Source organism: Pleurodeles waltl, chromosome 11 (genome assembly GCF_031143425.1).
Source record: "Pleurodeles waltl isolate 20211129_DDA chromosome 11, aPleWal1.hap1.20221129, whole genome shotgun sequence".
In the NCBI taxonomy this organism is placed as follows: domain Eukaryota; kingdom Metazoa; phylum Chordata; class Amphibia; order Caudata; family Salamandridae; genus Pleurodeles; species Pleurodeles waltl.
In genome coordinates, this window is record NC_090450.1 from 209,735,415 (window position 1) to 209,750,700 (window position 15,286).

A 15,286-nucleotide genomic window follows, 5' to 3' on the forward strand; every position below is an offset into this window, starting at 1 on the left:
TTGTTTGATTTTGATAAATATTACCTATTTTCTTAAACTGGTGTGGTGTCCATTTTGTAGTATTTTCACTGCATTACTGTGTGTGTTGGTACAAATACTTTACACTGCTTCTGAGTTAAGTCTTTCTGCTTGTGCCAAGCTACCAAGGGGGTGAGTGGGGGTTTACCAGGTGTTTTTTCTCCTTTGCCCTGACTAGAGTGAGGATTCTTGCTTGGACAGGGGGTGACGTGACTGCCAATCAAAGATCCCATTTCTAACACTTCCTCTGTTTTCTTTATCCACCATGTGCCTCATCTGTCCCTTACCATGCTCCCTGTTCCTCCTGAGCCGCTCTGTGTCTTCCATGCCACCTCTGTATATATGCACAGACTTCTTGTGTCCCTATCTTGCCCTTCTTACCTTCTTATACCCTGTATGTCTCCTTCCTATGTTTAAATGTCTCTTGACTGTACCCTGGTACCTCCCTGTTCAACATTGCATATATCCATTACTTTGATGTGCTTCACTACTTATGCTTCATTTTTGCTTTCTGTGTGTGCCCACCTCTTTCATTTGGCCCTTGCATACCTGCCCTTCCTGCACCTCCCTATTAGCGCTTTTTATCTGGCCCCGTTCGCTGGACCTGGTAATTATAAGGGACACTGACCTCGCTAAATGAGGGAAATCTCAGGATCACAATCAGTTAATGTTCAAGGCACTAAGGTGGTCATTCTGACCCTGGCGGTCTTTGACCGCCAGGGCGGAGGACCGCGGGAGCACCGCCGACAGGCCGGCGGTGCTCCAATGGGGATTCCGACCGCGGCGGTAAAGCCGCGGTCGGACCGGCACCACTGGCGGGGTCCCGCCAGTGTACCGCGGCCCCATTGAATCCTCCGCGGCGGCGCAGCTTGCTGCACCGCCGCGGGGATTCCGACCCCCCCTACCGCCATCCAGATCCCGGCGGTCGGACCGCCGAGATCCGGATGGCGGTAGGGGGGGTCGCGGGGCCCCTGGGGGCCCCTGCAGTGCCCATGCCACTGGCATGGGCATTGCAGGGGCCCCCGTAAGAGGGCCCCTACATGTATTTCACTGTCTGCTGCGCAGACAGTGAAATACGCGACGGGTGCAACTGCACCCGTCGCACAGCTTCCACTCCGCCGGCTCGATTCCGAGCCGGCTTCATCGTGGAAGCCTCTTTCCCGCTGGGCTGGCTGGCGGTCTGAAGGCGACCGTCCGCCAGCCCAGCGGGAAAGTCAGAATTACCGCCGCGGTCTTTCGACCGCGGAACGGTAACCTGACGGCGGGACTTTGGCGGGCGGCCTCCGCCGCCCGCCAAGGTCAGAATGAGGGCCTAAGACTGCTTTAGAAGATGGTGATCATTCTCAGGGTGCACGTATATTAGCATCCTAACACTTAATTCTAGAGAGAGTATGCAGGGTGATTCCATGAGCAGTGCAACGCAGCCATCAAAACCATAGATAAACATCTAGGGTGGTATGTTTACAACTAATTTAATAACACATAACATACCTTACATATTTACATATTTACTTACATACCTTACATATTTTTACAACATAAACAATTCAAATACATGAAAAATAGAAACCTCCATAATAACATAGAAATGACACAACAAACTGCTAATCTCATATTGGTAGTGGTAATCTCCTGTGAGTACCAGGCAGAAACTGAAGTAGACATTTAAACACTGTACAGTAAATAAACCACGGTGCCTGGCGTACTCTACTATAAAATGTTTGGGTACAGTTAATGTTCAGAAAGCTTCAAGGACTGTGAAGCTTTAAACACTTCTAGAATATAAAAGGCAAAGCACTACAGATACAGAAACAAGGTTTCCGACTTATTAATGTTTGTAAAGCCTTATGTTTGATAATGTAGTTAAAATTGAAGATAGCAATCTTCCTGCCAGGGGTCGCTGGTGAAGTCTGAAAGTGGTGGAGCATGAAATGTAACCACCAATTTATCTTTAGTGAGTGAGCACAACTTTTTCATAGAACAGAAAGTTTAAAGATGCATTTTTTTAATAGAGGGGCTAGTCAGTGTAGGGAAATATACTTTATTTTAGACATGACTGATCAGGTGATGATTAGGGTTTGCTTTTGTGTAATTATGCACATTTCTAGGAAAATTAGGTAAAATTATGAATAATTAGGGGAAATGCAAATCCAGCATATTGCGCAAAATGCATTTTCATTCATTTTGTATACTATGACCCATTTCATTCCAAATAATGAATCTCTAAAAACAGAAGATCCGCAATCAACAGCAGCTTGCATTCTGGCCGTTTGTTACCGTGCGACAATTTTGCCATGAATGCAACATCATTATACAACATGGTGTCAATCTAGAACTTATACAGCACAATTTAAATTTCTCCTAAGCCTAGTAACATTGGTGCAGACTGGATCATTAGTTTTAATAAACAAAAGAAAATAAGACAAAGAGTTTAGGGCTAAGAGTCCTTTTTAATGACACGTTTAGGTCAGTCAGTACATCTAGAGGAATAGGATAGAGGACCAATTATACTAAGAGAACATCATTGTGCACTTCATGTATGACACGTGTTGTAGTGTTTCTCTCTTTGTTTCTAGAGAGATGTAATGAAATACGAAAGACTAAAGTGGAAGGAATCTATTAGGAAGGACATTCACAAGCTTTTTATGTTGCACACAAATCACCTCCCATACCTTTTGTAATAAAACAACCCCTCATGAATACCTAATGCCAGTCTTGCTGCGCCTCTGTATTTATTATTATTCTGAATAGGCAGGGTGTCAGCAGCTGAGTTCCAAGTGCTTCCTTTCTAATGGAAAAATGTTTTGCCCTATTACTAAGTACAGTGTCATTGCGAGTGTCTTAAACATATATATTTTAGAGCTTTCCTTTGACCTTATCCAGGGAATGTTTTGCACATTTTCTGACAGTCTGCTTTAAACTGTGCATATTACATTATAAAAATAAAGACATTTCAGTGCTTTCTGTCATCTCCAGTTACACACACAAACAGCAGCAATGCGTCCATTAACCATCAGAACATTCAGAAGGTAAAAGTGCATTTCCCAATTAGCTTAACTTACAATATTTTTTTCCAGTTAAGGTGTGTGTGGTATATTTTAGGATAGATCAAAAATAGAGGGACAGGGAGATATTGATGGTCCAGTGTACGCTCTCCCTGATGAGATGCACTTAACAATAAAGTATACACTGTTCCAAAGAAAATAGTCGGAGGGAGGAGTCCTAATTATAGGAGCAAGAAACCTCACACACACAAATGGGTGTCATGCTTCATCATTGGAATAGCTCCTCATCAGGCTGGCGCTGCAATGCCTGACGGGCACCCCCCGAAGGGGGGCTCTTTGCCTTAGATCTTTACTCGATAATGCCAAGGCGCCAATGGTGAACAGGTACATGCCGTTATTACTCTCGATGTGGAAGCTTTGTACATGAACATACCACAGGAAGCGACTTTAAAGGTAGTTGAATCTGCCCTTTTATCCACTACCTGGGAATCAGCCACTCCTGTTCATTTTATTATGCATTGCTCCTCCCTAGCCATGACAGAGACCTTTTTTCAATTTGAAGACCTCCTTTTACATCAGGTGCGAGGCACGTCAATGGGGAGCACCTTTGCCCCTAGTTTGGCTTGCTTATATATGAACGATTTTGAAAAGCGGTTCATATTACCTCCCACTAACCCTTTTTATGACAACATTAAATTATGGCGTCGTTACATAGATGACATTTTGATCATTTCGCAGGGCCCTATTTCTGAGGTTGATGCCCTTACAACATGGGTTAACAGTCTAGATCCTTTTTTAAGGTTCACTTCCTCAGTGTCCTCCACAGAGATCTCATTTTTGGATCTATTGATTAACATTGAGAATGGCAAATTGGTGACTAGAACTTACCACAAGATCACTGATCGTAAAAGCCTATTACTTTATGAAAGCCATCACCCTAGAGCTTTACGAGACAATCTGCCTTTTGGCCAGTTCCTACGTTTACGTTGGAATTGCAGCAGTTCACACACATTTAACTCTCAAGCGAAGGATCTTTCCAACAAATTGAGTGAACGCCTCTATCCGGCCCATGTGGTGAAACCTGCTTGTAAACGAGCCAAACACTATAACCGGGACACACTATTGTCAGCAACTCCTCGACCCGTAGATAACAAACTGACCTGCGTGTCTACTTTTACCCCTTTGTCAAATACTATCAAAAAGGTGGTTAACAAAAGATGGAATATTTTGTGTAGTGGAGGATTAGCCATTCCTAAACCTCTCTTTGCATTCAAGAGAACAACCAATATAAGGGATTTACTGGTCCACACTCGATCGCGTCCGCCAACAGCCGTTTGCAAACAAAGGGCATTGTGGGACATTCCACCGGTTACAGGCCATTTTCCCTGTGGTAACTGTAACGTGTGTACTCTTACGAAACGCACTGATACCCTTGAACTGGACCCTATCGACATTTGGCGTTTGTTAAAACATGCCAATTGTAACACTCGCAACTGTGTTTACCTTATCACATGCCCGTGTAATTTGCGTTATGTAGGGATGACTACGAGAGCAGTTAAATTGAGAATCAACGAGCATCGGAGCAACATCAGATGTGGGCGCACCATAACGAAACTGAGCATACACTACATTGATGTGAACCACAGTCCAGATGATATGTGGTGGGTTATTTTGCAGACTAGCCCTCTACAGGACACAAGATCCCTCTTTGAACTAGAACAACGGTGGGTGTACAAACTCAACACCCATATTAGGGGACTTAATGACGATATCCCGTGGATAAGCCTGTCACAAAGATAACATTGTTTTGGAAGGTCCTTTCAGTTATCTGCTTTGTAACCATTCCGGATTTATCATCTAATTGGGCCCTTATGTTATGTGCTTTTTGTCTTCCCATGACTGTTCTCCGTAGTCAGGACAAACACTTGTAAGATCGCACTGGTGTTCTTCCAGTGAGTTGAAGTTCGACTGTTACAACGTCCATCCCACCTATGAATACTCCTGTGAGTAGTTTTCACGAGCTCCTTGATATTCCTTTTTACTGGCACAAGTTTTTCTTTTTTCTTTGCTATTCTGACATTGATGAGTACTAGGCCACTTTTCCCCTCATAAATGAATGTTTCGAGAGACTCTGACCTCCTTGTCTCACACAACTTTAAGCTGGGGCGCATCGGCGCAGTGCTCTTTTTACTGCTATCTCCCAACAACATGACCGTAGCATCCGCCCGGCCATGTTGCCTAGTAACACTCGCGTCATACTGACGCTTTGGTTCCGGGTAGCTACCCGGTTGGATATGCGCCATTCCGACACACCTTCTTCCGTGGACAGGGTTTTTCTTCCCCGCCTCCCACATCTCCCTCATTCATACGGGAGTGACTCGGGGTAGGTGCCTCTTCTTGGCAACGGAGCATCACAAGTAAGTGTATGCCCATGCGACTTTCTTTCTGACAGTTCTACCACGCCACCTTCTACATTTATGGGCGGTTACTATATCAGCTCGTATTGTTAGATGAGCAGAGACCTCGCATTCCTGACACTTACGTTTGTCAACTGATAACCTTTTTAGCCTGGCACCTTGCAACTACGAAGCCATGTTTCTCCTACCCTTACATAAGAGTACATGTGTGAGAATATTTTTACCTTGTTTACGACTTTAGAAACCAGAGTAGGTCCCCTCTGCATTTTGCCATACGTGTTGTGTTTACTTCTCCTTTCACCTGGCATCAACCGTTCTTTATGGTACCTTTATGGACTCTTTCCCAGCGCGAGACCTAGGGATATATATTTATGTCCCATGACCGCTAGATTGTTTTTACACTTTACTGCCTGTTAAAAACAGACGTATTTACCTTAGTGTTTGTTGGTTGTATGAAACAATGTTTTCCTTGAATGACAACCATTTTTGTTGTTTATTTATTTATTGATCAGCTAAGTTCACGCCCGGCCATTGGGCCGCCGCTGTCCCATGAAGCTTGTTCCTCTAGTAGGGGGGTAAGCTAATGAGAAGTTTTATATATACACAGCCTGCCACGTCATGCACCATCACAGCGTGTTTTTCACCATAATCACATTTGCTGTTAATCTTTATTAGCAATTACATATTTTCGTTTGTTACCTATTTTCTTTTTTTTTACAGGGCGACAGTTAGGAATAGGACGTTCTAGCTACACACAAGCAGTGTAAGTGACTGGAGTATAGTCTACTGATAGTCTTACTGTATAGGAGTGTTTATAGTTAAAGAGAAGGAGAAGTACATCCCCATTCTGGTCCTGATGAAGCGTTGCTGGATCCATCTGGACCAATAAAGACGCAAAACATGTTGACCCTTGTTTCAGGGACGGTTTGGTAATTTCACACGTTCCTTTCTCCATGATATGTTGTTGAGAGTGGTACGATCATTACACTCACTCCATTCTCCCCATTTGTTTTAGTCTTGGCCTTGACCCTCCGTGGTTGAATAAAACTGTTATCCCCAGGTGGAGGGTTTTGAGCCAATCTTCACTTTCCTTCCTTTCTCCTCACCTCCAAGTTCATCACTGGGGCCTTGGCATTATCGAGTAAAGATCTCCAGCAAAGAGCCCCCCTTCGGGGGGTGCCCGTCAGACATTCCAGCGCCAGCCTGACGAGGAGCTATTCCAATGATGAAGCATGACATCCATTCGGGTGTGTGAGGTTTCTTGCTCCTATAATTAGGACTCCTCCCTCTGACTATTTACTTTATTGTTAAGTGGTATATTTTATGTGCAGTTGTCTGAAGGTAACAGAACAATAAAGTTGTTACAGCTAGGCCTGGATGGAGTTCACATAGCTGCGCTATGCGGAACTCCAGGTAGTTGCTAAAAAACTTTGCTGGCTACGCGGGGTTCTGCTAGCGGGCAGTGTTTCTTGCCAAGCCCATTCACGTGACATTTAACATCACTTCAATGTGAAGTATGTCCGTGTGTTGGAATTCTCATGCGAATGGCACCAGGCAGTATGCATGGGTGCAGCCATCTTGTTTTTTGCTTTGTTATGGTGACAGGGCCTAGTTTTAAATCCCTCTATATCGGTCCCATCCAACACTTAAAAAAAATTTTTTCCCTTATTTTGTGTTTCTTATATTATTCTTTATCTTTGTGTTTTTAAGGTTGAATTTTCCTTCCTATATTTTTGTTTACTTTTTAATTTTTTTGCGTTACTTTCTTTTTTTCCTTTCCTTCTTTCTTATCTCTCCCCCCAAACCCCAGCACCATGTCAAAGCAGGGGAGTGGCAGCGCCAGGGCCCCAACCATTACCGTCAGCCACCTTCTTTGCAGGTGCCGTGAAGGGGTGCAGCCCCACGCCATTTTTTCAGAGGTGGAGTTCTCTGCCTTGTTTTTTTATGTTGAGCACAGTCTCCCCTCCACCTTGGCAGCAAGCCCAGGTCTGGGTACAGCCTCCGGGACCAGCAATGCTGGGAGAGAGTGAGCCGGGCTGTGCACTGCAGCTCTGGGTTCCGGAGCAGCCAGCAACAGTTAACACACAAGTGGGCCGATATCCTGGACCGTGAAATGGACCTGCTTGACCTGCTAGTCATAGAGGCTGTGAGGCTCGGTGCGTAATAATTCATTATTAGTTGTGTTCTATGCTAATAGTTTCTTCCCAAATAGCAAGCATGCTGCTCAGATGTAGGTAAGTTAACTTTATGTTAGAAATATAATATTATGTGATCGTCATCTAGACAGATGCTCGACGCTGCCTAACTGTACTTGTTTTTGGCGCTTGCTTGGGCTGATGAAGAAGTAATGCAGAGACTCCTCCTTTGCCCTGCCTAAGATAGTCATTGTTTACATTGGTATTAGTGAGTTAACATGCTCTCTCACTTCTCTGTGCCTTTATTTTTTGAGACACCTACATTGCCAACTGCCAAGCAATCGCTTCCTAGTACTTCACTCCTTTAATCTTTTTAAGTTCTGTCCCAGCCTTCCGAATCATTTGAAAAACCCAATCTTTGCTTGCACCACATTTTTATTGCCACGTGATATAAATATAATTCATTATGGCTTCAATAACAGATTTACTTCTGTTAAAATTTTTCCCTTTCAACATTTGCCAGCCACAGTGAGTCGCACTACTAGCCAAACCTTGGGCACATGATGATAATTAGGAACTGATCAATAAAGTGTGTACTCTACCTACACATCCTAATCCCCTCTACCTTACTCTGCAGTTAAGTTAAGAAGATTCCTTTCCTAGTTTCCTTACTGCAAAGCAAATGCATTTTATTGGGAACAAACTGTAGTTACTACAAAGTGTGGTGGAGGAGGGTGAAGAGGATAGTGAGTAATGTGGTACTAAGTAAGCTCAGTAAGTGTTTTGATTTACCTGAAAGGGTTAGTCTGTGACGAACACTCCAAATAAATAAATAAAAATAGATCTATATATATAGGAGGAATGGTATCTATATATATATATATCATTACTGCTTTCCCGTACTGCATTGTATCACTTTTCCCATCGGATTCTTATGGCAGACAGGATGTCTGCATGATTGATTTTGTTATACTACGTGGCATGTGTCATTCTTAGTATTCATTGGCCTTCTAGTCCGGGTACAATTGAAAGGCCTTTATTTAGGAGAAGATCAGGGCCATTGGAATAAGACAATTTTCTTGTACAGCTGCGCGATCTGCAGACAGTAATGAGTATGACTAGGGCGCCAGCTGAGCTAGCAATGCCACCATTAATTTAGCACAACAGCAGATAGAAGAATATTTGTATTTCATAGTCCATAATGACTGTGACTCTAATCACCTTAAAATTGAATGGCCTGAGGTGACCAGCAAATGTACTGCTACTGTGTCACTACACTACATGATTTTAAACAAGTGTTTTGCACAGAGCATTGTTTACAATTTCTTTTTTTGCTGGAGGCCATCAGGGCACAGTATCAGCAACTGGTAGTTCTTGAGGAGGAGAAGGAGGAGGCAGCAGCAGCAGTCGCTGCAAATACTCAGGGCCCCATCCAGCCCCCAGAGCCTCCATCCCAACAACACCAGCGCCACAGTTCCAGGGCGGCTGCCCGATGCCATACCATTACTGCTGCCCCCGAGACATTGTTTTACAACACTGTGTCCTTCGAAGGCTGGCGCTATTAGGGGCCTGGCAGGCACACATGGAGGGGCTCCTAAAACGAATTCTGGCCTGCCTTTAGTGCCCTCTTCTTCCCCTTTTTTAACCATTTACTTTGGTGGGAGAGACTTGTGGGTGGAGAGGGTGGGAATGGGTTTGTGGGCTTTGGAATTTTCAACTTTGTTTTGTTTTATTTGGACAATTGAACAGGTTTTTTTTGGACATTGGTTGGAGAAAGGGACCTGTGTTTGGGAATAGGCGTGGACCAGTTGTTGTTCATTTTTTCTTTTTGCTAGGAAAGGGGGAGAATAAATATTTATTTGCAATTGTTTCTGCTTAACAAATTTTTTAGGGTGTTTTACTTCACACTGCTGATTTTATGCTGCGTGTTTTTCAAATCTACTGAGAGTGTATTCCTTTTAGCGCAGCATGTTTTAAAATCTGTTGATAGTGTATAACAATCAATAATGTGGTGGTACCCTCGTCATAATACTCTCCTATTCACTGCAGTGGATTTTGCAAAATTTTACCCATAGGAGTGGGGCAATTATATTGCCTAAACTAAAAGTACAACTATGCTCCATAGTCTCTAACTGAATAGATAAAGTGAGGGCTGCATAGTTTTTCAAGGTACCATGGTGGTGTGGTAGGTAGCATGCTAGGGCACTAACAGTGAAGGCATTGGAAGCGAGGTCCCACTCTACCTAGATGAACTTAAATGAAGATCCTGCCCACTGAGATGGAGTTGCTTCAACCACATACACCACACCAAATGTGTGATTAATCAATGGTGTAAACTATTAAGTAACACTTCAATAAATCACACAGCCCGGTGGAAGAGAGTTAGGGATTTGATGAATGGATGGGAAAATTATTTAGGGAAAGGTGTGACAAAAGGACAAACACTACACAAACACATAATTCATCTGGGAAATGTTCAGCACCCTGTTGTGGGAGGAATAGAAAAAATTATGTGTATAACACAGATAACTTCACATTCTGTCAGCCCCAGTGCGACCCACGTAGTTATATATCTAAAAATGTTCCATTACCTACGTTTGCAAAATAGTACATACAATTAATATTGGGGTGAAACTAACACACACAGTTTATTGAAAGAAAAATGATACTAGTCTGTATTGCCAAGTTGGGTGGTACATCTGATTTCTTCTTGGATTGCCCCTTCAGTCTTCTTGTGTGCCTGCTTGAAGTGGTCCGATAAGGTAAGCATGAGTGTTCTGGTGCAGGAGAAGAGACAAGAAGGATTGAATGGAAGGTAATCCTCATGAGGAGTAGTGTACCAAGAAGAGGTGGCAGAGCAAGAGCAAAGTCCTTTATGATCATTTATTTTATGACTGATGTGCGAACAATTAAGTGAGAGCAATTACAACAATCAACAAACCAACAATCACAAATAAGTGGCTGAATGAATTGAGATGATCAAATTTGCAAGTGTCATGATCATCATAACATTTAGCCTACAGCACATGCCTTATGTGACATCATCCTTCACATGTCTGTCTCCTCCACTTAACTGCAACAATAGGCCCCTCAATCCAACCACATAGTTTTAAGTTTGAGCTCACCAGCACATGCATGCAGCATTAAATTTCCGAAATCAAGTAATCGACGTGCCTCTCACCAGTAGTCCATAGATTGGAGTATGCCTTTTAGACTCATCATCATCCATGTTGATTTCCATGAAGGTGATAACTGCCTTCTTCTGGCAGTCGTTAAAGTTGTCAATTCACACCCTGAGTCCTTCCATTATCCTCCAGACTCTGATTAAAGATTATGTCCAACTCCATGCCAACTGCTCCCGAGATTCACAGTCACTGTCTCCAGACCCAACTGAGATAGAGCAACCTGTAGTGCATAGCTGTGTTGAACAACAAGAGAAATATGGAGTCGTTTTTTTTGTCTTCACTAGATTTTTACTTGTTCGCTAAATAGACTGGTCGAGTCTTTTTAACAAATGTGAACCAGAAAACAAAGGACCCGAAAACAACGCAGTGTGAAAATTCCAGGAAATCAATTTTGCTAAGTGTCAAAGGGGAAGGAAAAAAATCACCTTCAGGAAAAAAAATTATCACTCATCATTAGACTACCAACATTGTAAATCAATCATGACACAAACACAAGCAAGTGTATTAATATAGTTAAACAATAAATACCCACTCTCACTATCTGCCACCTCTAGACATGAGTCACATGAACCATCTCAACATTGAAGCAAGTATCCCTCAGATCACTAGTTGGGACATATGGCGTTACTTATCTGTTCCAATCAAGCATAGTGGCACATTGCTGATCCTCTTTGATTCACGAAATGAAACACGTATTGGCCATTAAGTAAGTTGTAAATCAAATAGCTGGGGCAGTCCTACTAGGGGATGTAAATGAATAATAGGCACAGTGTGGAGGCAGGCATTGTCTCTCAAATCTCCTTGAAGTGAATTTGGGGGTGGGGTGGCCTTCCTCAGTTCACACTGGCTCTACTCCAATCCAGAATACATGTGCCTAAAACAGTTGCAGTTCCTTAGTCATTTAGACAGAAACAAACAATGTAAAATAATATTGTTCCCCCCAGCTAGCTATATCCTCTTTTTTTTGCCCAAAGCAGTTCATCAATAGAAGAAAGTAGAAAGTTCTATGGTGCCCCAGGTCTAGTCAGGGAATTAGAGTTTGTGCTCAAACTTAGGTGGTTTAGAAGACGTTGGTCAGCTAACACACTACTACGACCTTAGTCTGACCAATCACCCTCATCCACCCCCTGTTGTGCTTCAGGTATGCTGTAATTTGGGGGCATAAAGCCCTGATTCATTTTTATCATGGTCAATCTCTCAATGTTTTGGGGTGAGAGAATGGTCCTTCTCACTGTGACAACTGCACCAGCTGCACTGAACACGCACTCAGAAGACACGCTGAGTACAGGGCAAGCCAGATACGTTGTTGCCAGCCTGCTGAGCACTGACCATTGGTGCCTCTTCTCATACTAATATACTAATGGGTTTTGACCCAAATAGATCTCTGTTGGGTCATTCTGGTAGGCCTGGACCATCTTCTCAATAGTCACTGGTGCTCCACCTTACTCCACCTCTTTTGCCTTCAGCTCTGCAGTGGGCTTAAGCCCTGCCTTTAGAAACCAATCAAATGCAGATTTGGGGCTGCTGCTCCTGTTGTTGTTGCTTCTGTTGATTTTGGCTACTGTGAGCCAACAGCACTGTCTGCAGGCTCTATGGAAATGATAGGCTGCACTCCAGAACTTCTACCCATGAGTGTGCTTCTAATTTCTAGTTGTTCTTTTTCTAGGTCTCTGGCTTGCTCAGCAATCGACGTCTTATAGGTTGAAACATCCCCATCTGAAAAAGGCATGAAAGTGGCCAGTAATTGCTTGTACCGTGGGTCAAGAAAAGTTGAATTCCAATGTGTTGGGGCTTTAATTGGCATTCTATTATCACCCTGGATAAGCCTCAACAGCTTGCGGTCTTTAAAAGAATGGCTAAAATGAGTGCAGATATTTCTACATGTGGACAGTAAGCCGCTGTCTCTGGGTTATTTTTTTAGAAAGTCCTGTACAATGATGTTTATGTAGTGTGCCAAACAGGTGAACCCTGAAATAGCTGCCATCAGAAATGGCCTTAACTATATTGCTGCCCTTGTTCTTGGTGACAAATCCAATGTTAAGCCCTCTGGGGTGTAGCCATTCAAAAACCTTGTTGTTAAAGTCATCCAAGATGTTTACAGCTGTATGGGATTTCTCCATGGCAAACATAACTACCATTGCATGCTTCTGAGTACCAATAAAAATGTCAGCAGTGTCAACACCTGCAGATGTCACTTCTCTAACTCCCCACAAAAGAGAACCAGTGTGCAGTGATGCACATCTAATCAGTGGCTATAAAACTGGTCCACATGTCTGTCGTCAGATGGATTGTGAGGACAGCACTCTGCTGCAAAGCTTGTGGGTGTTGTCTCTTTCTCTTCGTGCACCTAAAAGCAAACATGCAAGAAGAATATCAGTGAAATATGGCATTGTTGCAGTTGCATTAGTAGTAGAAAAATATTATTTAATTGTTACTTAACTTATAAGTAATTATGAAATAATACAGTGTATCGATTCGTAAAACCACACCAACATTACCTTTCATTATTGTGTACACTCATGGAGTATAAGAAGAGCAACAACTACAATATACAGAATGTAACCGTTAGCTTTACGTGCATCATGTTGGCATGTGGCACTCAGGGAGGTGATGATGACAAATGGAATAATCCTTGAATAATGTACTGTAGTACAACTGTACAGCTATGGCAGACATCGGGCTAATGGGGAAAATGGGGAAAAAAATTACATAATTAAAAAAAAATCTAAAACTAAGAAAAAAGTAATTATTAAATATTATTATTATTATTATAATAAAATAAAATAAAATAAAGTTTGTGAAACTATTTAAAAAAAACAAATAACATTGAAATAAATAGAATTCAATTGTTCAATTGCTGATGTACGCGGGTAAGGGGCCTGCCATGAAAAACTACAGGGATTTGGGAGTCAAGGAGTGATTCAGGTTAAAAATGAAAAAAAAAATGTAATCAAATATAAAACACTGCTCATACGGTACATTTAGTAATAAGCACTGACATACTAGGCCTAAAGCATAACACACAAAATTGCCACCAGCCACATGGTCAAACAACTACCACCAAGGAGGCACAGCCACCATAACAAAGAAGAACCCATGCAGGCCTAAACGCACACTGGTTGCCTACATAAAATGGTCGTCAGGCACATGGTCAAACAACAATCAGCAAAGAGGAATGGCCACCTCAGCAACAAAGAACAACACATGCAGGCCTACTTGCTGCCTACACAAAATGGCCACCAGCCACATGGTCAAACAACAACAAACAAGGAGGTGGGCCACCACCACAACAAAGAAGAACACATGCAAGCCTACTGGCTGCCTACACAACAATGGACACAAGCCACATAGTCAAACAACAAGCAGGACAAATAGAAAACAAAAAACACATATAGGTATAGGACTGTCATTGAGTATACAGAAAGTACCACTGGCCACATGGCATGGGAACAAAGACAAATGGTGCCCTATGACAAACACTCTCAAGCACTGACCAGACAAAGAAGAAATTAGTACAGGAGAAAAAAAAAGCATTAAGGCAGTAATTCCAAAAACAAAAAATTAAAGGGGCTAAAAATGTTACTACAACAGACACATCATTCAAAGGCATCAAGTATTACCCTACCATACACTGTTTACAGAAAAGAAAAAGTGAAATATCACCTAACAACATTTTATCCACTGCCATCCATGGTGCTTCAGTTTAACAAGCATCACAAACAGTTGTTTCATCATGAACCCATGATTAATACTTTGCCTATTGCTGGAAGGTCTATTCTATTAGCAGACCATGCCACATCAACATAGTGAATTAAATGAATATTGCAAATTTACAAAACAAAACATGGAGAAATGTAGTGAACTGTAAAACATTTTTCCTTTATAGAACAAAAATTACAAGTAAAACTATAACTAGGCCCCAAATGCAGACCACTCACCACAACAAATTAAAATGTTTTAATAAAAGTACAGATACATCCTGTTGCATGCACTCTATCAAAAAACAAGTTGTACAACACCCTTATACAAGCCGTTTTTAAACTTACTTGTGAAATCTCAAATACAAGAAAGTCCTTAAATCCAATGATACATCCACAGGACAAAAAAATGGATCCTTGCAGCTCCTTGGGTGGATCCTTCCAGCTCAAAATCTGAGTGAAAAGTGAACAGGAGATGCTCGAAGCACTGGGAAGAGCCTGCTGGACAGGAACAGGAAGTTGGAATCTCTGGGGCACTTACTGTTTGTTGAACAAAAAAAGAATAAAAAAGTACTCCTTGCACAAAACGTCAACGAGAAGGGTCCACTAGAGAAGATTTTTAACTCAAAGTTGTCTTTTTGAGGAGAAATTAGTGCTTGAGCTTTGCAAGGTTGCAGCCGGGATTGGTCACGCTCACTCAAGCTCGCCTACGTCACAAAAGACACGCCATGAGTCATTAGCGCAGCGTTAAATCTCGTGGGTGGGTAAAAAATCCTATTTATGCTTGCAAATGACCGGAAGTCTCTCATCTCACTTCCTGCATGCGCG